The sequence below is a fragment of the Merops nubicus genome, unplaced genomic scaffold (genome assembly GCF_000691845.1).
Source record: "Merops nubicus isolate BGI_N331 unplaced genomic scaffold, ASM69184v1 scaffold16601, whole genome shotgun sequence".
Lineage (NCBI taxonomy): Eukaryota > Metazoa > Chordata > Aves > Coraciiformes > Meropidae > Merops > Merops nubicus.
In genome coordinates, this window is record NW_008589175.1 from 52,517 (window position 1) to 75,070 (window position 22,554).

The window sequence follows — 22,554 nt, forward strand, 5'->3', positions numbered from 1 at the left end:
TTCAGAAAGCATAAGTATGTATGGGAAAATATTTTTCCTCAATAGAAGCAAGTGAGGAGGCTCTGATCATCATCATTACTGAGTAATAGTTTATCCCCATCAGGTCCTCATTCCCCTCCAAAATCCCCTACATTGCACGAGACTGAATCAAAACAAAATAATTGGAGATGTGGGGTGCAGACCTGGTGAAAGTAACAAATCAGGTAGGAAAATATTTTATCTTCATTACCAGATCTTTACTAATCCATCCCTTCACTCACTAATGGGTGTGGAAAGTTTAGCATGGTCTGTGATCTCTTAGAATTGCCAAAAGGACATCGAGCTACTTACCCATAAAATCTTAGCTGCAATTTCATTGTAGCTGACAATAGTATTCATAGAAAAATCATTTGAATTATCTAAAACTAAAGCTATTTCATACTTGAATGCACACACAATATATTTTCAGTTATTTTTTGTAGTCATCATGGTAAAATGAAGTGATATCACCATTATAAAGCATTACTTTAACAGATACAGCAGCTAGGAAAACATTAAAATAGAAATCATGAACACAGAACAGTTTAATTCAGAATAAGATCTTTTCTATTTCCATCCTCCTTCAGATGTTTTTCCACAACATTTGCAATTGTTAAAACCACTTTAGTGCATTAAGAGTTTAAAATGCTAAAATAATCAAGACTTAAAATGCTGTTACACACCCTCTAACCCAGACACACAACACATGGAGTTACCAAGTCCTTGTAAGATACTTGTTTGTAAACACAGGCTTCCACCACATACAGTAGATCTTTTAAAATTCTCTTTCAATTTTCAATTAAAAAGGGAAGGGCCTTCAACACAGTCGTCTGAGCATGCTGGGAAGCCATTCTTGCCCTCAGGCACTTACTTAATATTTCCTTCCTCAAAGCAACAGGTTAGTGGCTTTTGGGTCAGCACCCAGTTTCCACCAGTAGCTGACATCAGAGGGGTCAAGAAGGAACAAGTATTTATACTCAGAATAACACTGATTGCCAACTTCAGAGGGCTGTGAGAATGAGTCATGAGCCCAACTGTAAAATGTGTGGTGGCACTAGTGACTAACAACATCACATCTAGTAACTGAAACAAAGGCAGAAAGCCATCTGGGCTGGGAGCAACACCAGTGACATTTCAAACAACTTCCAGCTAAAGGAAAAAACCAACAATCAAAATAATAATAAAAAGCTATTTCAGGCTGTTAACCTCATAGCTATTCTTGCCTGCTGCTACAGTAAAAACAACTCCTCATACAAAAGAAGGAAGTAATTAAACCAGTATTTAATCTTGGCTACTCAAGTATCTAATCAATGATTATTTGAATTTCATAGCAGCAAAGCTCGGTACCAAACGCTCTCCCGAGTCACAGGTACACAGGATTGATAGACAGCTTTCAAACCTTCCCATGTGAAGTGTACATTTCTCTAAACTGTGATTTGCACATTTCAGATTCATATGTGTGTGTATATATATATACACACATGCACATTCTTCATCTCAAAATTGCTCCATTTGTTTCTTCATATGCCAACAATTCTGGAAGAGCTGCTTAGACTAACAGAAATAAAAGATTAGAACATCTGCAGAAAAAAAAAATTAACACTCATATTGGTATTTGCTTATTTAACATACACAAACAAGAAGCTCTGCAACAAGACTTCTCCAATGAAGACAACTGCCTGTGATTTTTCTGTCCCTAAGTCTGCTGGTATGTGTCCCAAACATTCAGACTGAAACTACCACCACAAGCTGCCAACAGCTAGTTTGTAAGCTTCCACACTGTGACATAACACCACTTCTGTACTCAGGGCTCAGTGATGGCTAGAGGGGAACATCTACACCCTTCCTTCTGCTGCCCCTACTCCGGGCTGCCCAGTTCTACTCCTGTCCTTGCATCTGCGCCAGCTTTCGTCAAGACTCCTCATGAACCCTTTCAGCTTATCAGATGGAATCAAAGAGTCATTTTCTTTCACATTATCTAGTTGAATCGAGTCACAGAGGGGTCTAATGAGTGCCAGAGTGCCTGAAAGAAGACCCACCAAAGCAGGATCTTCTCATTGCAGCAGCAGCAACCCTCCAGATTGCATCACAGGGCTTCAGGTAACTACGGCCTCAAGATGCAGTTTTACAGCCAACTAAAACTGACCAAAGATCATACTGCCCTTTCTGTCAGCAACATCAGAGCACTGACCCAACAGACGTCTTAGGTATTTCTCTTTAGTTTTGAGTCAAAACAGCTTTCTAAGCAGGCATACTGCACAAGCACAAAGAAGGTGGTGGTAACACTTAGCTGGGAAAAAGGCAGGACCATCCCTTCTGATGACAGCCCAGATTTTCAGCAACTTATGCAACACATGAAATAACACTTTTATTTGCTTTCAACAGGGAGAAAGAATTCCCAAATAAAAGAAAATTAAAATTCTAAATGCCTAAAGCAAAATGAACACTTCACACTAACTCAGTTCCACCTAGGTAGAAGGGAGGGAGGACTCTAGTCAACCTCACAGTAAATTCCATAGATTTTCATCACTGATGTCTTCCACAGACATTCACCTGCCTTAACACTGTTCCACCATAGAAGCCATGCAAGCTAATTTTGTCTTCATTATGGATCCCTGCAGAGGGTGAGAATCTCCTCTGTGAAATCAATGTGAAAGTTACAGAATTTAATTTTCCATCTTTCCTCTGTACTGTGACCTTGATCACAAGATAATGAGACATTTTAAGCAGGAGAGACCAGCCAACAGACCACAATCCCTGAACAGCTACCGCCAACAGCTACGTGTTCCCAGGTGCAGGGCTCTTCGTCGCTCTTCTTGGTTTTTTTTTTTTTTGGGGGGAGGGTTGGGAGGTGTGCTTTGTTTTTAAAGGACTTTTTAAAGAATTTGCTTTAAAACTAAGAGCATTATTCCAGAAGCCAAGATACCTTGTAGCTTCCCCCCACCCCACAAGAGAAGTGTACCCATCACCAAAGAGACCACTAGGAAACGAAAAAAATGGAAAGAAGGAAAAAAAAAAAAAAAGCCTACCAGAAGCAAGCAGCTTCTGCACTGATTCCTAAAAGGGTTTCAGGAAAGATAACAGCCAGAAGTAAGATACATATGTTTCATGTGTTTATCTGTGAATAAAGAGAAAAATCTGAACAGCTCAATTTTTTTTTCCCCCTATCCAAAACACGGCACTAGAACCATGCCTGCCTGGGCCATACAGTGCAGGTACACGAGCAGTCTGCACCAACAGCATCAGCAACACTCCAGCTTCGGTCACCCGCAGAACCACTGGCACATTACATGGCATCCATCAACAAAACGTGCCCAAAAGCTACAGGCCTCATCTTTCAGACTGAAGGATCAGCAGGGTTTCAGAAGCTGTGGTTACAAGTTGGGGAAGTATTCCCTTACTCAGCCATCCACTCAGAAGCTAACACCATTTTGCTGAGAAGGCAGTTCATGGCAGTTCCACCATGACTACCTTCAGGACACGAGAGCACTGAGAGCCCAGGACACCCAGCTGCAAAGGCCCCCCACCACTGCACTAAGAGATGGTGACCTCAATTTACCTGCTGCAAGTAGTTAACTCATGTAAAGGAATTAAATTCAGGAGGTGCAAATATCTGACACAAAATGGTGCTGGCCAAGAAGATACGAAGGACAAAGTGCAGGACAGATCTCATAAGGTTACCCTGAAATTAAGAGCTGAACAGGAAGGTACTCAGAGGAGAGCAAGCCTGTTTGGAGGCACTGCAAAAACATGAGACATGAAGTAACAACACAATGAACTTCCCTTTGAAAATAATCTGTCATATCAGCAAGAGACTCAGACATTAAAAAGTACTCACAAATCCACACGAATGTGTTATCAACACCCAACACTAATCTGTGTCAGGTAAGTTCTTCTAAAACAGACATTTCAAAGACTGCACTAATTCTGAAATTTCACACTGTATCATTGAGTTAGAAATTCTCCTCCTCTGGTGAAGTCACTACAAATCCCCTGACACTCATCTTTTGAGGTGTACTTCTCTTTTATTATAAGAGCCCCAACGCAAAATCCAGTGCAACAACCAATCTATTATCCTGGAAAATAATAAAAAAAGAATACTAATAAAAGACAAGTAAAAGAAGCTGCAAAGAAGCTGGTGAATATGAACACATAACACAGTGTTTAAGGAAAATTCTGACGCCTTGTTATCTTTCTAGGTATTTATTCTCCTGGGCTACCTCACAACACCAAGAAAATCTAGTTTTCAGACAATTCTTTGGAAGATAGGCTGTACATGCCTGACACATAGTCACAGTGCTCTCCAGATAAAGGACACATGCTATCCCAAAGAGATGGCAAAAAGTTAGGGAGGAGAGAAACCACTTGTATATGAAGAAGTCTGAGTCTTTAGTAAGTTTCTTTCACGCCACCTCTTTCAAACCAGGTTGCATTTTAAAGGGCACATAAGTATCAACAGTTCTCCAGATTAAAAACAAACCTGGATTTATTTTTCTTTTCACTAAATCCATGAATATTTACATAAGGGGCACATCAGAAACTATCTTGTTCTGATGATGTAAAAAACTAAGAGCACCCTGCTTATCCAGATTTTTGCTTTAGATAACAAGTTATTACAACTCAAAAGCACCACATTCAAGACGATTGTCACTTTGATCAACACAGCTTTTTATCTACTGCTTGCTCTGTCATGTGGCTGTCAAGGGGCTAGGAAAAAAAGAAGTCTTGCATCAGTGAAAGCAGTTGAGAAGGGCCACCCTATCCAGACACACAAGAACAGTGTTCAAACAATATCTTACTGTTCACAACAGACTAGATGACAATCTGACCACAGCAATTTTCTAGGAAACAGCAGCAGCATGTCACATAGTCTAAGCAGGAGAAACACTGAGCGCTTACACAACATAATCATTGTAATCGTTTTTCTAACTACGTAAACATCTAGTACTATAAAAAGATGAGCAAGCTAAAGGAAATATTTGAGAATAAATACAGGAATCTAGAAGCAAAGATGGAAAAGAAGTCAGAATATGCAGGAAGCTTTATGTCCTATGAAACGTTGGAGGCGTTTAAAAAAAAAAAAAGAAAGGAAAAATTCCTTTCTCTTTGTATTTGAAAGAATTCTGATTTCTTTAGAAGACTCTGAAGTTAAATATATACACTAGATCAGTGTGCCAGTTCACGGCTCTCTAGAACTACATCCTCTTCTGTTCCTAAAACTGTAACATATTCACAGCTGTTGCCACAGACTATGAGCTTCCAGGCCAGGAGAACTGCTCTGAGTCAATACACCAGCAGCAGTTTCAGTGCTGCAAGGGACTCCTGTTTTGCCAATTTCCAGCATATTTATGCTGACTCTGGATCCCTTCAGACACTCACTGGCCTCCTGTAGGTCACTGTTTCCTGCCCACAGTTTCACCCCATCCACAGCCCACTCTGAGGGCACTGTTAAGCTTTTCCCCTTTCTTGGCTGTCCTCCCCCTCAGTAGCCACACCGTGGAAAAACCACAGGGACAAACATCACTGGTTTTCCATCACCCCAGGGTGTGACCCGCATCACCCAGTGACAGGCAGGCACCACGTCTGAAGCACGGGTGGGGTGAGAACTCCAGCAGTAGTCACAGGGATGAAATTAGGTGTAATGTGGAATTACAACCTAGGCTGTGTTGAAGGATTCAATGTGACAAGAGAAGGCACCTAGGCTAAGCCATGCATGTATTACTAAGAACTGTATTTTCCGTTCACTAGACCTCACAGTTCACACAGGATCAACAGTGACCCTCTTTTAAAGATGGGATCTAATGCATGGGCAATTAAAGCTTATTCTGTGCATTGCTTTGTACCATGCCAGTCAAATTCCTATTTTGCTGTCCAGAGTGAACCCACTCAAGATTCTACAGCCGTATAGGTGCCTTTCAGTCTAAACTGCTTGCAGACGCAAAAAGTAAACACCAACAATTTTGTTATCAATACAAATGCTTAAATCAGCAAAATTAAGATTTTTCCACTCAAGGAATGTCATGGTTATCTATCTACAATAACTTCAAGAAACAAAGACTTCAAGAATCCGAGACATCTCTCTTTAACTTTAAAGTTATTTTTAAAGATCATGTGGTACTATAAATATTTCCCAGCAGTTTAGTTCAACTGCCACATGAGCTGGCCTTATGGAATGGAAAATTAAGTGTCCATTTAGTCAGGATTCCTCCAGAAATCAGAACAAAAATATCACCGTTTGGTTTTCTAAAAATATCTATGCATAGCAAACATGAAAAGCCTTATTTAAATGTCATTCCCACCCAGTGCTCAGACTGCTACTAAGAGTGGTCTCTCAGCTATTCAAGTTCATTCTCCTCATAAAAGATAGTTAATTTTCCACAAAGATAATTCGATTAGTTTCTTTTTTCCATGGTCCCTGATTATTTTGCCTGTAGCTTTATCCCTCTGCTGTATGCCTACCATTCCATACTAAGATACAGAAACTGAAGCCAGGATTTTAAAACCACAACGAGTGAAGTTTCTCTGTGATATTAATGCCTCTAAAGGTGGCCCAGTTTTCAAGAAATGCTGAGCATCTGAATTTGCAATTGACTTCAGCAGTACTTAGAGACATGGAAAAAAAATGCAAATGTTAACTGGTTTCAAATTAAAAATTAATTTCATTTTAAGCACCTTGATTTGAACAGATGGCTAGATTACATTACTTCTGGTCATCCCTTCTTATGGAAATTACTTTATGATTCAATGAAAATGTAACTTTAATGCTATCAATGAGATTGTCTTCATAAAATTTTTGCTGCCAAACAAGTCTACAGGTACAGAATAACACCATTAAAAAGTTATTCCAGACTGGGAATACTTATCAGAACTGGTTTGAACAATGAGGGTAAAAGGAAATTCTTACTCCTCGTTACTTTATACTCAGACAATTAAACATGGCTCCTGCTGCCCCCAAAGACTCTTCATGATGAACCAAACAGATGAATAAAACTTAACTCCCAGGCTTCTGATGGACTTCAGAACATCATTCATAATCAACACAAAACACAAAAGTAACAAAACAGCATTTCACAGCTAATTCATGACCTTCCTTTGCTCTATCTTGAAATCACTATATAGATACATTAAAACATATATATAAAAATTGGGAGTTTAAGGCGATCTTTTTGTATTCTACAGTTAAAGAGAGTTGCAGGGAGAAGAAAATCTCCTTTCATGTTGAAATGTCAGATATCTTTAGAAGCATTTGATCACTGGATCACAGTGAAGCTGCAGTCATTGTAAGAAAACAGCCCCTTTCAGCTCACTGTAATCCAGTTCTGCATGGTCAACACAGGAGGGAATATAAAGAAATGCAAGAAAGTAGCAGATTAGAAAAGCACCATCATAGAAGTAACAAACAGTTAATTTGACATCTTCACCAACAGAACTGGGGAGACAAGAGGAAAAACTCAAACAGCAAAAAGCCCAGTCAAATCTTATAGCACTCTGTCAGTTGGGCTGTCAGAACATACCTGGTACCTCCACCTTTAGGAAAATTTGTGAACAGCCTTCTTAGATACTTTGGTAAGTTTTAAATAGCAGCATGCAGAGCGGGACCTGACATGAAGGCAAATGCATTCTGTAAGGCATGCTCCAGGATAGTAAAATGAGACTAAAGATTTTGGAGATTAGACCTGGTTATTTCACAATCTACATCATTTGCTTTTGATCATCCAGATCACTGTAGATATTTTATGTACTATCAGAAGGTAAGTACAAAATATCAGGGTATGTGGAGTTCAAGTATTAGAAAAAGATTCTACTAAGCATTTATAGGATGGGATGCTCACAAGGATATTTTAAGCAACAACAACAAAAAAAATCAAGCTTAACAAAGATGATGAATGGAGCTGGCACAAGAGAAGAAAGAACTGGACAGTCAGAGTGAAGGGGAAAGGAGGAGAAGGAGGTGAGCCTTAACACAGAATAAAGATGTCATTTTAACCCAGGTGAGTCAGACAGTTTCCTGCAAAGCTGCCTAACTGTGTGAAGATGTAAACAGAAGATGAGTGGTGGAGGAGGAAGGAGTTTCTTCCAGCCCCGGGGCTGGTTTGCCACTTTACAGTTCTTAAGTGCATTTAAAAAAAAAGTAGGTAAAACTACAGCCTAAAGGTCTGGCCTTGTAACAGCCCAAGCTGCAACTCAAAAGGCTACATAGCAAGCCTGTCAGGAACCTGAAAAGATGCATTAACCATCTGGAGCTTCCATCTATTTATTGTGCTAAGTAAACTGTGGGGTCCCCCTCTCCCTGTTGTGATACAAAAAATGTACAAGAGTTCTCAGTTCAACAGAACACTAGGAAATATTAAATCAGTATTAGTTCTGCTCTCTGGTATTTTCTTGCCTGTTCTACCTCTCAGAGTAATTGCTTGTTCCAGTGCAAACGCAGAGGAAAGGAGAAGCAACCATTCCACTTGCAAGACATTTAAATACATAAATGGTTAATATTTCTTCTCCTTTTGAATTGTACAAATAGACCTAGATCATCAAATTTCACCAGCAGCCAACTGTTTCCCTTCAGCTATTAAAACATTACATCTCTAAATTATGAGCCACTATTATTCCTACTATAAAAAAGTTGAGATCAAAATTGAGGTTTTCCTATATATAGATACTTCTTCACACTGGGACTGAGAGATTCACTTTTCAATTATTTCTGATATTTCAATCAAACCTCTAGGAAAGACAGTTATTCTCCAGCAGACAGATTGTACGCATCTAGAAAGAGAGCTAAAAGAATGAAATAATTAAAAGCAGTGGAAAATTAATTAGGAGTGCAATCTTCTCCTAAAAGGAGGGCACGTGGACCAAAACACAGAGCTATCATACAAGCAGACTGTGCTTCAGTCTCATATACAGAGATGCTATGGATACCAAAACTTAGGAAGATGCTCCTTAAAGAAAAAAAATAAAGAATTTACATGTTTCACCAGACTAATTCTCCCTGACTGGATCATTTCTTGCATAGCATAATCTGGTCTGGATTTTTTCAGTTAGTTTTCTTCCAACACCAGCTTCACTGTCACCACCCACTGCACAGATTCAGAGGTGAATTGGAACAAAAGAATAATCCTAAAAATCACATGTGATCAATACATTAGTCAGGAAAGCCAAAAGTAGTCCTGGCCATTCATCATGAAGACCAAAAATAATTATCTAAGAATCACAGACAATATTAGGCTGAACACTCAGAAATTGTAAGATTGAAAGGGGCCTCAGGGAGTCATCTGGCCCCAAGATCAGTTTCAACACTCAAGTTAAAGCATGTTGCTTAGGAGTTTGCACAGTTAATTTTGAAAGTCTCCTTGGATGGAGGCTTTGGAGTCTCCTTGAGCAACCCACTACAGTGTTTAAGCATCCTCACAGGGAAATTTTTTTCCTTATGTTCAGTCAGAATTTCTTTTGTTGCAACTTGTACATTCTGCCACTTGTGTTCTGTCTTTCCTTCCAATTCCTGGTCATCTGGCCACATCTTCTCTATATAATCCTCCTTCAGGCAGTGGAAAATCCTAGTATAAAGATCTTTTTCTCCTTGTTTTCTCCAAGCACTGGTCATGCACACCCTGAACACTATTCCGTATCTATTTTCATGGTTTTTAGTACTTCAGCAATTTCAATTGCATCCTGGTGATGACTGAAATCTGTAGTAGCAAAATAAAATGACCAAATCAAAACAAACCAACCCAAAAGGGTTGAAAAATATTTCTCCAGAAGGGTCAAATGAGAATCAATTTTAGGTTTTAACACCTGAATTCTCTTAAGCCCCCTAAAAAAAAAAAAGGGGGGGAGAATGGGGGAGAGAGGGCAGGAAACATGAGTTTACTGAGTCCTAAACACGAGCGAGTTCTGTCTCTGCCATAAGCCTCTATGCCATGATTTGGAACAACTAAAGCTGTCTCCAGTGGACATTTTTCATTACATTTGTTGGGAGGGCTCAGTTACAACTTTATTGCCCATCTGTTTCAGCAACTTGATTTTGACAAGTTAATTCTTGACTCCAATAGTAAGTGTGTAAGCAGCAGATACATATTATTTTATTTGGACATTGTGACAGGTGCCTATATTTCTACTGTGTTGTCTAAGAAGTCAATAGAAGACAAATAACTTCATACAACACAGTTCATGAAAACTTCAGAGGTTTGAATTCAAGTGCCAAGGCTACAAAAACCTTTGGCAAGTCTGTTTACTGGCTACTTGACATATGACCTAAATCAGGAACAGATATAAATTTACATGTGCTGACTTAAAATCGCAGCATTTGTTTCAAGTACTCACAGTAAGGGAACTAACATACACATCAGCCTCTTTAAATCTATGTTTAACTGAAATTTCATAATAAATAATTCCCTGCCTTTAAAAAAAAGAGAGAGTTATCAATCCAAATGTGTTATTCTGTCAGTTAAAAACACCTTGAAAAAACTACCACGTAGGAAAAGTTTATCTTGTCTGACTACTTTTCACAGAGATATTTCTACCCAAATTATGACACCATGTACACATCCCTTTTTAAAGAAGAAGCTAAGCAGAGTCATTTCCTCTTGAGTAAAATCTGCTTCAGTCAGAAAATCGTGCAGATTGTTACTAGTTTCTAAACTCTACAAGAGTGTTTAAACGTCTTACAGTCTGACACAAAGTGACAGAAATATGGTTGTTTCCCATCTCAAGCAAGTGAAGCACACAAATTAAGAATTTTATTGTATCAATATATAAAGTTTAACTAGAAACAGTAACTAAAAGACATCCGAGATCCATAAATTGAAGGCTTATGCTAGTTTGATGGATGGTGGAACTGCAATACAAGATAAATATTGAAACACTGACAATAAAAATACCAAAGCCATGCAGAAAGTGTCAGGAGTGGAAAGTTACAGCCAAAAAATCAATTATAATTTCCAATTCCCTGGAAAATACAGGCAGAGTTATAACTTTTGCCAGCAAATGGGAGGTTATATGTAATTACATCCCTGCTAGGCCACTTCCTGCTCAAAACCATACCCAGAATATACAGGAGCCAAGAGAAAAATCTGAAGCCCATCTAAATTGCATAAAATACAATTGCTTCCAAGACGAGAGATGCTTCATTGAGAGTCCAAAAGAGTGCCCATTACCAGCTGATTAACTGAAATGAGCATGCAGTCACTGATTTTTATTTTTTTTAAATGCAACTATAACGAAGTTAAATACAATAACAGCCCAATAACCATGCTACTGACTATACAAGGAGGGGGGAAAAAAACCCAACAAAACCCAAAAAACAACCACCCATAATACTTACTCCAGAGAACCTGTTCCTGTTTCAAATTGACTGTGTAGTGAAGATACTTCTATTAAACATCATTTTCTTACTATTACCCTGGTTTTCTGGGAAGGTTCCACAAGATGACCTAAATGTGACCTGAAAAAAGCAAAACAACATAATGTAATTAACCAAATGAGAAAATCAGCAATTTATAGTGGGTTTAATAGCTCCATAAAGTTTTTGTGCAGACATATCTAATTAACCATACATTTTCATTCTCTTTGAGTACTATGGTACTATATCCACATTACACAAACTAACAATTAAATTAATGTCAAATCCTCAAGTACTTGTTTACCAGAAAGAAAAAAGGAAAAATATGTAGAAGATGCCATTTATTCTATCAATACAGGTAGCATAATCATTAATTACAGAGTCAAAACATTTTTTAGCTTCTACAAATATTTTTAAATTTTCTTACACTCCATTTGGATCAGATCAATAGATGTTGTTGCAATTAAAGACAAGAGAGAGTGAAATAGTTGCCTTCACTCTCCTAACCACATCTTCTCTTCTACACTTGGCTATAAGCTGGTTTTGTTTGCTTGGGTTTGGGTTTTTTGGGGTTTGGTTTGGTTTTTTTTAAGAGTGTAATGTCATCCATACTTCTACTGCGGAGAATTTAAGTTGATGACACAAATTATCACATCTTCCTATTCATAGTTCAGCTTGAGAAACAACAGGGGAAAGGTTCAGTAGGTCTCCTCTTACCAACATCCTGCAGATGTTGAGGACAAAGTATCACCACAGAGCCAAGACATCATCTCCACTTAGCTCTACCTTGACAACCAGGCCCTCAGCAAAGTGACATGTTAAAAAAAAAAGGTATTTAAACGCCCCCTTAGAACACGCAACGCTATCAGTTTGCACTGATACTATCTACAGGTTTGTAGGCCAAGCCACAAAACACAAGGCCTGTTACAACATCCCTACTCCCTTAAAAAATTGTTTTTCCAAACCACACTAAGTAGCCCCCACTGCACTTGTAGGAAATCAGTGCAGCACAGGGATGAGGGCTGTCGTCCCCTGCCCCATGCAGAGCAGAACCCCTCTAGGAATCAGCAGGTCGAGCACTGTGAACCAGCTTACATTTCTCCAGTGGATTTGAAGGAAAAATAGTTGTTGCCCCGTCTGCCCGAGCCTGAAAAAGTTACTGCTCCAAGCACAACCTTTTGAAAACAACCTGGTGGTGCACAAAGGTATGAGCTAGTCCAGAAACTTCTCATGGTTAACACCTCAGAGTCTACAGCAAGCAACAGCCAAAAGGAAAGCCAAAAAGTAAAGGCAGCCTTACATGATTTAGCAATCACAAGGACAGAGGAACAGCATGAATCTCTTACAACCAACACTAAAGCACCAGTCTAGTGCTAAGGCCTTAGACTCACATCAATATTTGTATTTATAGGCAGAAAAATCAGAGTCAAAAGCTAGTGGCCAGAAGGCAGAAGCTTGGAAGAGAGTGTGAAATACATAATACTATAGATACCAATAAATAGTCATTACTTCCAGAACTGCCACCCGAGGAAGCAGTTTTTCATCATCTCTAAAATCATGACCTCTAAGATCATGAAAAATGAATTTTTAATTAATTCCCAAGACACTGGTGAGGCAAGGAGAGCTAATGTTCCTCATGCCTTGCTCAGAATTTGGTGGGAAATGAAAGCCATGTGTATTAGTACAGCAGGCAATCCATTGGCATCTGATCTGAGGGTCAGGCACCTGCATGAAGCCCAGAAAATATCTAGGGGTCCATAAAATGTACACATTTTACAAGCCAGTACAGTGTGAACAGCTCCTGTCACAGTTTCTCTGTCCCTGTGTTCTTCACAGTGTCTTGCTTGCTAAGTTGTTGCTCGCTTCCCTACAGCTCTGTCCTCTTTCCCAGCTCTCCTCTCACACTAGTTTGCATCTCCACTGCAATTCAGGGGTGACATTGACAACAGGCTTCCTGCTGGTCCTCTAAAACACAGAGGACAGCTAAGGGGATGGCAAGCTCTCCAGACCTTAAAGCATTTCTGTTGAATGCAGACAAGCTGCCCACTGCTGTGTTCAAACAAATCCTTCTTACAGGATGACAGAGTGCAGCTCTATTTTTCTAGATGACACTGTGACACTCCTTTCTCATCAGACCAGAGGTTACAGGCCATGGTTATCAGCATATCTGCACACTGCATCATGGCCAACCCTTCATATGCCAGTACACGTTCTACCCTCAAAGTAAGAGTGGAACATTTTTCAAAGGCTGGTGAATCTATTACCTAACAGAGCAAGGTACAAGCTCTGATGGCCTTTTCACTACCACAAACAGCTAGAGAGAACTCCCACCACCTAAAAAACATGCAGGCATGACCTCTGGGAACAGTGTAAAGATCAGAAAGAGCTGAAGCAGCTGCCTCAAGCAGTGAACAGAGACTGGACTCTGATGAGCATGCACCTTTCCCCCACTGCATCTCTCTTGGGAACATGAGAAAACAGACTGTCACCTGCAGGTTACCAGCAGGGCCTTGTTCATGGGCGTCTGTTGACTGTGAGCTCAGCCAAGAACACAATACAAAACCACCCTGGACACTTGTCCTTGGGTCCACGTCCCCAACACTTGTATAGAAAGTGCCACCAGGGACCTAACAGAACTCCTGTTCCATTTCAGCTTGCAACTTCTGCATGAGAAGATGTATTTTGCAAAATAGTCCTTCCGTTGGACCTTTATTACATAGCCACTGGTTTTATACAAATCATAACCATTTTAGGAAAAAAAACATTAACAAAGTTATTAGAGAATTCAGGAATCACAAAATTGGGTGAGGCAATCAAAATGCTTTTAACAAGATGGTAAAAGTTTCTAGTGTTCTATGGCTACCCTCTGTACTTCCTTAGGTCCACAGAAACATGAATGCATGGCAAAAAAACCTGTACCGTAAGGGAAGAAAGGGGGGAAAACAGACAAGAAATTTTTCCTTAAAACTCCTGTGTGGCACCTAATGTAAAACAGAAACCATTATAAGCCAGGGAAGTAGGCCACTTGCAAAGAGATTTAAAAAAAAAAGAAAATCTCATTCATAAGCAATATAAAATGTCACACAGAAATTACTGGGCTAATTGTAGCCCTGTCATCTTCTACCTGGCAACAACTTTTAGACCCACCAGACAGGATCCTCCATGAATCCCACCAGAGCACACACAGAAATGGTTTGTTAGAGAGGATACTTGGTTTGCTTTAGGATGAGGAACTCTGAGTGTGTTGAATGACATGATGCAGCAGTTTCTCCAGTACCCTCCTTTCTGCAGATAAATCTCCTGCTCTGGAAGAATACACTGACAATGGCATCAGGACCAGCACTGGGAGCACCAGCAGATGTTTCGGACAGTGACACATACAGAAACATACAGCTGGGGTATCTTATAGCTCTTGGTTCACATCCTCAGCTACCCAAAGCTGTCTCGTGCATTTCATGCTCTCAATAGCACTGAAGATTGGACAAGTGAATGTCAAACTGAATTAGTTACTGTAGGATCCACTCAGCAATAAAGAAACTCACCATTTCAGCAAGCCTGAGACAACATCGTTACCTCCATCTGAGAGGATTCCCCATCAGTAAATACACCATGTATCTTCAAATTTAAAGAATACTGAGAAGTACAGAGTGGCATTCTTTTGCCTCCTTTCTCAGACCTAAGTTTCGATAACAATAGGCACAAAATTCTCTTCAAGAACTTTCACAACCAGTAACTCAGCCATCACAACCCAAGTTCAGAAAGTAAAACAGTGAGAAACAACTGGCAGCAGTGCACATTTGGCTAATCACAGGAACTCCCAACTTCCACCTACTGCACATCGTAGTGCGTGCAAAATTTGAAAATGCAAATTAAAGCCTAAATCTGAAAAAATTATTTCCTATATGTTGCATAGTGCTGCATGCAGACTGATCCATGCAGCAAAACTGTACATGAGCATCACCCTAACTATGCCATGACCCTAGTCTCTTCAACAGCAGAAACTAGTTTTGACCTTATAAAGGTGGCACTTATTTCTGCACTAATAATAAGACAAAATATTGTCTTGATAATGGACAGCGTACTGTCATACACACAGAGCTGCTCTGCTTTTAAAGGTCTTGGTGGCTGGTCAAAAAACAATAATATCCTTTAAAAAAAAATAAGCCTCAACCTTTTCTGAAATGTGTCACTCTAAAGTCTGAACACAACTGCTACCACGAAACCCACCTATCTCATACAAAAATCTTTTGAACCAAAAACAGGCAAACAGCTACACACTGATCACATAAAAACACCCAGAGAAAATTAAAAAAACAAACATAAAACAACACAAGCAGAGACAAACTGCAGAACACCAATCTCTAAGCCAAATGAGTTGTGAATAGAGATCCCTGTCAGAATTACAAGGCAGTTTACATTTTGCCATTCTTTTTCCTTAAGATGGGCAAAACAAAGACGACAAAGCATTTTCAGGAATCACTACCAAATGTGGGCCAGTGTTATTCTGTAAGTTAAATGGAGAACAGTTAGAAACTCGATTTGAGGCTAAATTCAGTGACATGTCTTCATTAAGAACTGGCTCTCATAACTACACTTACGCAGTGGGCGACTCAGAGCAGGAGCTGAGTACTGGCTGCTATGAATGACCCTCCCTGCAAGCCATGCTCACTCTGCCCCGAGAGCCAGGCTTGGTCCTCACCAAGCCGTGGTCACCTCTCTGAAACCCCCTGCAGTGGCCAACAGGCTTGTTTAAAAGATTCATACTCTCTCAGGCACATACAAATATGCTTTACAATAAATCAAACTTATTTTCACTCAGTTACACACGGTGCCAGATTCCTTTTAGTTTAGAACTGTAAGATGATACTGAAAAGATCTTGCAAGTTTTCATCAACTCTTTATTTTGAAAATACTGACTTCTAACAGGGTGTCAGTTACTGAGATTTTAATTTCATTTTGGAGAAAGGGGTGAATCCCACCTGCACAGCAATATATCCTGACTGTGCTCAGGGTTAGGTAACCCAGCAATCCTCCTACTCGCTGTAGCCTAGGACTCAGTATGATTGAAGCTGTGAGGCAAATTACAATCTTTTGTCCTTATAATAAAGCAAACAAAAGTGCAAAAGACTTGGGGTTCTTACTGGCACTGGAAAATGCCCGACCTTCAACTAAAGGAGCAAGGAACAGATATTTCCACAGACGGTAAGGCCTCACCTGCATGATTTAGGATTAACAAACAAAAAAATAAACAAAAATAATTCATTTTCCCCAGAATGATTCAACCATTTATTCTTCTGCTGTGTCACCTTCTAAAGAAACGCCTCTGGGCAAAGCAGAAGGGGAACACATCCCTGTTAATGAAGCTTCACAAAAAAAAGACTCCAGTAGATGGCAATTCTTTCCTCTCTCATTCTGTTCAGCAACCAATCATTTTATCACTTGAGAGCAGCTTGCTGGAATGAATATTAGCAAGGTCTCTGGAAGTGGGAGACCCTGAAAATGAGCATTACTTTCATAATTTCAGATGACTCACAAAAAAAGTGCTTAGATTTGCTTTATTTTGATTTCTAAACATGGAGTCAGATGAGTAACACTTTCCAGCTCACTTCCAGTTCAAATCCAGTTCAGGGCACAAGTGACTGCCCAACTGATTCAAACAGCTCCAATGCTGGTGACAAGTAGTTCAGACTGAACAGACTCATCCGTGTGAAGATTTAAGTTCCACCACCTCCTCAAAGAGCCCACAGACCACTTCCACCTCTAGGCTGCAGGCTCACTAAATCTGGTTAGAGAAGTGAAGAACTAGCTGTGGACACAGAGCAGTGCTCCTCTTCCAAGAAATCCATGCCTACACACACACACAGAGCGTGCGAAGCTCAAGGGCTTGAGGCTGAGCTAAGTTAACCACTGAGCAGCAGTTTAGGCAGGTGCAAACAAATCCACCACCCTGCATGAGCCCTTGGGACACCTACAGTGATGTCTGCACAAGCTACTGAACTGCCAGTCAACTGATCTACAACGACTGCGCAACTTCAGCAACCACGCTACGAAAATTCACCTTTCTGAACACTAAAAGAGACTGCAAGCAGTAATAAAGAATTGATTCTGCATGGATTTTCATTCCATCTAAAGCAGTATTTGAAACCAGAAGTCTCAGGGAGTGGGACATCAGTTGCCAGCATCACGGCAGCTCCTATACCTGTGAGGTGATGCCAGTGAAGCACTGGTTCATGTGGTCCTGTATCACACCACAATCACACCCCATACTTTTGTTCTAAAACCTACTTTTGAACTAAGGTAATTGCTGGGCATAACACAAAACTTAAGGCCTTCTCAAAGAACAAAATTATGTCCACATCATTTTTTGATTAAGAAACTTTAAGTTCATTTAATGAGCTCAAGGCCATTTCCAGACATTCTAAAGTTCTGAGAAGTCTTTCTCCATTATTCCCCTCAACTGGCTCAACCTCTGAAAGACTCAAGGTACCTAGCTCTCATTGACTAGGTTTTTCCTTGTAATTTGGGATACTGGAATATTGTCCCAATTGTTGATGCATTTTTCTGCTTGATAGTTTGTGAGTAGATGTAAGAGTTCCACCCCAAAGTTACTAAATGAATTAGTATTTACTTGCATTTTGAGCAGACAAATAAGTCTTCATCCTGGCTTTGCAAAGATCTTATCACAACTATTTAGTTACTTGAAACATTATCAATAAGACTCCTCCTGATTTGATTCTTGTGAACTGTTCCGTGTCATCTGTTTTCTTCACTACTTTCACATGCTGATGTTTCACTTCCCATTTACATTTTGATCAATGCCTAATATGGTGAAACTATGTAAATTTACTTCTGTTTAGTTCCCAAATTCTGCTTTTTGTTGTGTGCCTATTTAATTTTATATAAATGAGAACAGATTAGGAGAATATCAAGATGAAACAATTTTGCAGTAATTAATTGTTACGAGCCATTTTGCGAAGCTACTTCCCACTCTTCTCCAGATACCAGTTTAAAGGCTTTGTTCTTTACAATTAAAACACACACCAAGGTGTAGGCTGCAAGAGAATAAATGAACACAGTAGTGTCTAGCTAAGTGTACTTCAAAGATGTGCTGCTGCAGCCCAACCTGCTGGTTTGATTCCAAATTACCACATGATAAATAACAACAGTATTTCATCGCTAACAAGGTGTATATAGTAAATATTATCTTAAAAAGTAATCACTAGGAATATTTCTTGTGCTGAAAATGGAAAAATTCAAGCATTTAACAAATGCAGTTTACCTTCAGCTATAACCAAGACTCAAAAGCAAACCTATTAAGCTCTTTTAGGGAATGAAACTATGAGCTTTAGTTTGCTCTCGCTCCCTACTCCCCCTGCCTCTTTCAGGCAGTGAAATTTCTATTGCCCCATACCCCAATGCTGAAAACTCAGGATGTTATCACTGGAGTTACATGTCAGAATGTACGAATTCAGGTTCTCAGGGGGTGTGTGAAAGCCCCTAAGAACCTCAGCTGTGTTACAGAACTGAGAGGGAGAGCATCACTAGGGGAACAAAGCTGGGCAGAGTCTGACGGAGGTGAGGACAACCACCCTTCTGCTCCACAACAAACCTGATATGCCTCTGAAGGGCTGAGAAAAACCAAGCAAAACTGAACAGAAAACTAACAGCAAGCCTGAATTCGAGTTTGGCCTTTTGGTTTAATTCTTACACTTCCTCTGAAACACTGAAATAACAGAAGCTTTTTAATATCCTTACTCCTCCTAGCTCCTAGGTATGAATCTCAGATTGGCAGTACAATGGCAATCAGTGCATAGTTTATGATATATAATGGATCTGGGAGTGATTTGGAGACTAAATTTCCTAATAAAAAATTAATCACATTCCCAGGTTCCAATATAATCCTTTTCCATCAATATCTATAGCAAGATTATTTTATTCCTTCTGTTAACTATTTTCTCTTCAGTACAACCAATGCTGCAATGCAATATATCTTGGTAAGCTGTCTCCCTTAATGCCTCTTTACATGAAATTCCCATAACCTTCTCATCTCATTTGTCCATTATATAACAAGAAAGTGTGTGGCTGTCAAAGATCCTGTCTTCTTAGAGCTGATAAATAAAACATGTTGATGATCCTAGGAGTTATGGTTGGTTGGTTGTTTTTAACAAGCAGAAGTCCTCTTCATATTAATAAACTTAATTGATCTTCTTTATTAAAGTTACTACATATCAAAATCAGGAAGAATAACTCCACAAGCATGCAACTACCAGGCTATGCTCATAGAAGTTTGGGTGGGTTTTGGGTATTTTGAGGTTTGGTTTAGTTTTAGGTTTGTTGGTTTTTTTTTTCCAGGGAAGGGAAACAATAAGTTTAAATATCAAGAGTAATTTTAGCATGACAACTCATAATATTATATAATTTATGAAGCCTAAATTTTCATTCACTACTCCCAGGCTAGAAGCAAGGGAGTGTTTTGGTTTAAAAAAAAAATAAAATAAAAAGGCAAACCCAAAAGACAACCCTCCTCTTACTTAATCAATGATTCAAATCTGAATTTGGATCCCAAAGTCAGATTTTAACAGTATTCACGTTAAATGCATTTAGACATTCCACCTAAAATTGTAGAACATGATGTAAAAACCAAAGCAAACCAGCCCCTCTTATTTTCACCAGCTGCAATGCACAGCACAGCAATTCAGACCATACAGCATTTTTCAGCTTCCTTCATTAATGAAAAGGTGTTGGTGGATTAAGGAACTATTTTTTCTACAGATGTCTCTAAAAACACATCTCTAAACCCACAAGTCTAAAGAGGAACCCAACAAAGGCTGGACTGAAAATGAGATGTTCTCTTGATATTCCCACGGGCAAGGCACAGAGGGGCTGAGGAGAAGAGGCAGCAGATGCATTCTAGAGAATTTATTTATCCTCCTGAGTCACAACTCCAGTGTTTATATCAGTTCCTAGGAACATGCACCTGAAAGCTCCCTCTTTCTCTGATAAAAGAGAGTGAGCTCCTGCTCCCAGTGCAAAGTACTAGAGACTTTCTTCTGACAACCACTTCACTAAGTCAGAACTTTCTGTTCCAGAGCATGGAGTTTCACCTCAAACACAGCAGTAGTAGCAGTAGTGTACAAGGTACATAAACCTGGCCACACATAAGAGCACTGGAGCTGCAGCATTTCTAGTTAAGAAAGCAATTCTTAAAGTATGCCATGAAATCAGAAAACAAAAAAGTGGCTCTTGAAGCCAAAGCAAACACTTTTCAGTTTTGACAAAGACAATGGTTAGACTACGATAAAATTTTTTCAGCACCACTTGACAGCAAGAGTGAATTACCAACAGGTCTTGAGGAGTGGGTCAAGAATATTTGCCTTAACTCCTTTCAAACTCTCTCTCATGATAAATCAGTGAGAAAACAAAGCCCCTCTAAAATCCTATTTTACTTCTTATAAGTAAGTCACAGGAAAAATGAAAGTACATCACAGAACAATAGAAAATTAAACAACACTTACACCACTTCAGTTGCCACCATGCAATTAAAAAAAAAAAAAAGTCTTTCTTCAGGTTAACTGGCTCTGTAAATGACCAAAATGAAGAAGCTTGTGCTGAAAGGTTCAGGAACACTGTTGTTTCTGAAGACTCTTTATATGAAGGGTCCAACCAAGCACACTGCCTGTTTTTCCAGAAAACCACCATCACATCAGTAGAAATCCTTCAGTACTCCACAGACAGAGCTAGAAAACCCAGTAAAAGTAGCACACTACTTTCCTGGCCAGCAAGCCCAAATTAAATTAATAATGAAGAAGCAACTGCTGGCATCAAGAGGGTGGAAAATTTTCATACTAATTGGTCTATATTAGGTCTGGCTCTTTTGAGCTTTATCAGCACACCACACACAGCCTGGATCTCTCCCTCTCCTAAGCCAACCACCCCAGAAGATCAGTCTTAAGCAGTGACATACCAGGATTTAAAAAATCCACAAGCAGTGGAGGAAAGACAAAAGGAGCTAACAAATGCTGAAGGTTTCTTTCAATCCTGTAGTTGCATGCAATAAAAGTTAACAAGTTATCAAAGTACAAATAAATCTGAAAATACAGTGACATGGTTCATGAAAATCACTTTAAAAAGAAAGTAACTGGAGGACACTAAAACGATTAGTGGCAGTGATAGACTCGGGCAGGAACTACTCTCCCTTCTCATAAAATTTACCTAGGTTAACTGGAAAAGGAATATTAGCTCACAGAAAATAACTATAAATAGAAAGGGATTAATCATTCAAATTTCTATCCCCATGACAACAATACACTAAAGATTTTAACTTTTTAATCTTTTAATATGATGCCTTAAAAATAATTTAGCTGCAGTACTACAGTCTGCTTCTACCTACTTCTTTTTAATTCTTTTTTTTTTTTCATACAAAAAAGGAGATAGATTTTCTTTCAACACAAGCATTTTCACAGATACTAGGCAAACTGAGCTTGTCTATCAGCTGGGATGAATCTAGGTGGCCACACATATGGGTGTTTGTTTTTTTTTTTTTTAATGGAGCCACTTAAAAATACATTCACTGTTTCGCCATTCTAGTATCAAGCACAGAAAACCTATTTGCTACTCATTTCTACTACCATAGCTGCTGTAAAGTATTTTTCAATGAAGTACCTGCATTTATCCTAAAGCAGCATCTCACATCCTTCAAGGTCCAGGATAGTTGACATCATGTATACTCAAGGACACCAACACAAGAAAAGTTTCCAAAGCAAAGGCATTGAAGAAAGAGAAAGCAATCACCTCATCCCTAACGCACAGATGCAAACATACCACAATATCAAACTTCTCTGAGCTCAAACAGCAGGCGTGTGACATTCAGAAACAACCTAATTATTACAAATCCCCAGCCAGTGCTTTGCTCACAGTATTGCTCATCCAAGTAAATGCATGTCGAAGCTTTCATGTTAAACAAAATGGAGTAAAGGAAAAAATAGTGAGAGAAGGTCTTTATTCAAAGTAGAAATAGATAAGGACTGCTATTGTGTGGTGAAGAGCAAATTGAATATAAACTAAGTGGTAATCCAGTGTATTTGTAGTGATGGAAAATATGAAGGCACCCAAAATGCACATTCAATTCCAAAAGATATAGAGCTGCTGCAAAACTGATGCAACTACTACAAATTCAGATGGGAAACAATGCGGAAAATATT

The 22,554-nt window shown here is 39.2% G+C and overlaps 1 protein-coding gene across 1 annotated transcript in view; it reads right to left on the reverse strand.

The window, feature by feature from the left end:
* The window catches only part of PIK3CB (phosphatidylinositol-4,5-bisphosphate 3-kinase, catalytic subunit beta), a 51,653-nt gene extending 40,195 nt beyond the window's left edge, over window positions 1-11,458 (reverse strand). Inside the window, exon 1 of the mRNA XM_008949510.1 lies at window positions 11,336-11,458. The gene's annotated coding sequence lies outside the window, so the exon portion shown is untranslated. The remainder of the gene's footprint in view (window positions 1-11,335) is intronic.
* Window positions 11,459-22,554: the final 11,096 nt, after the last annotated feature.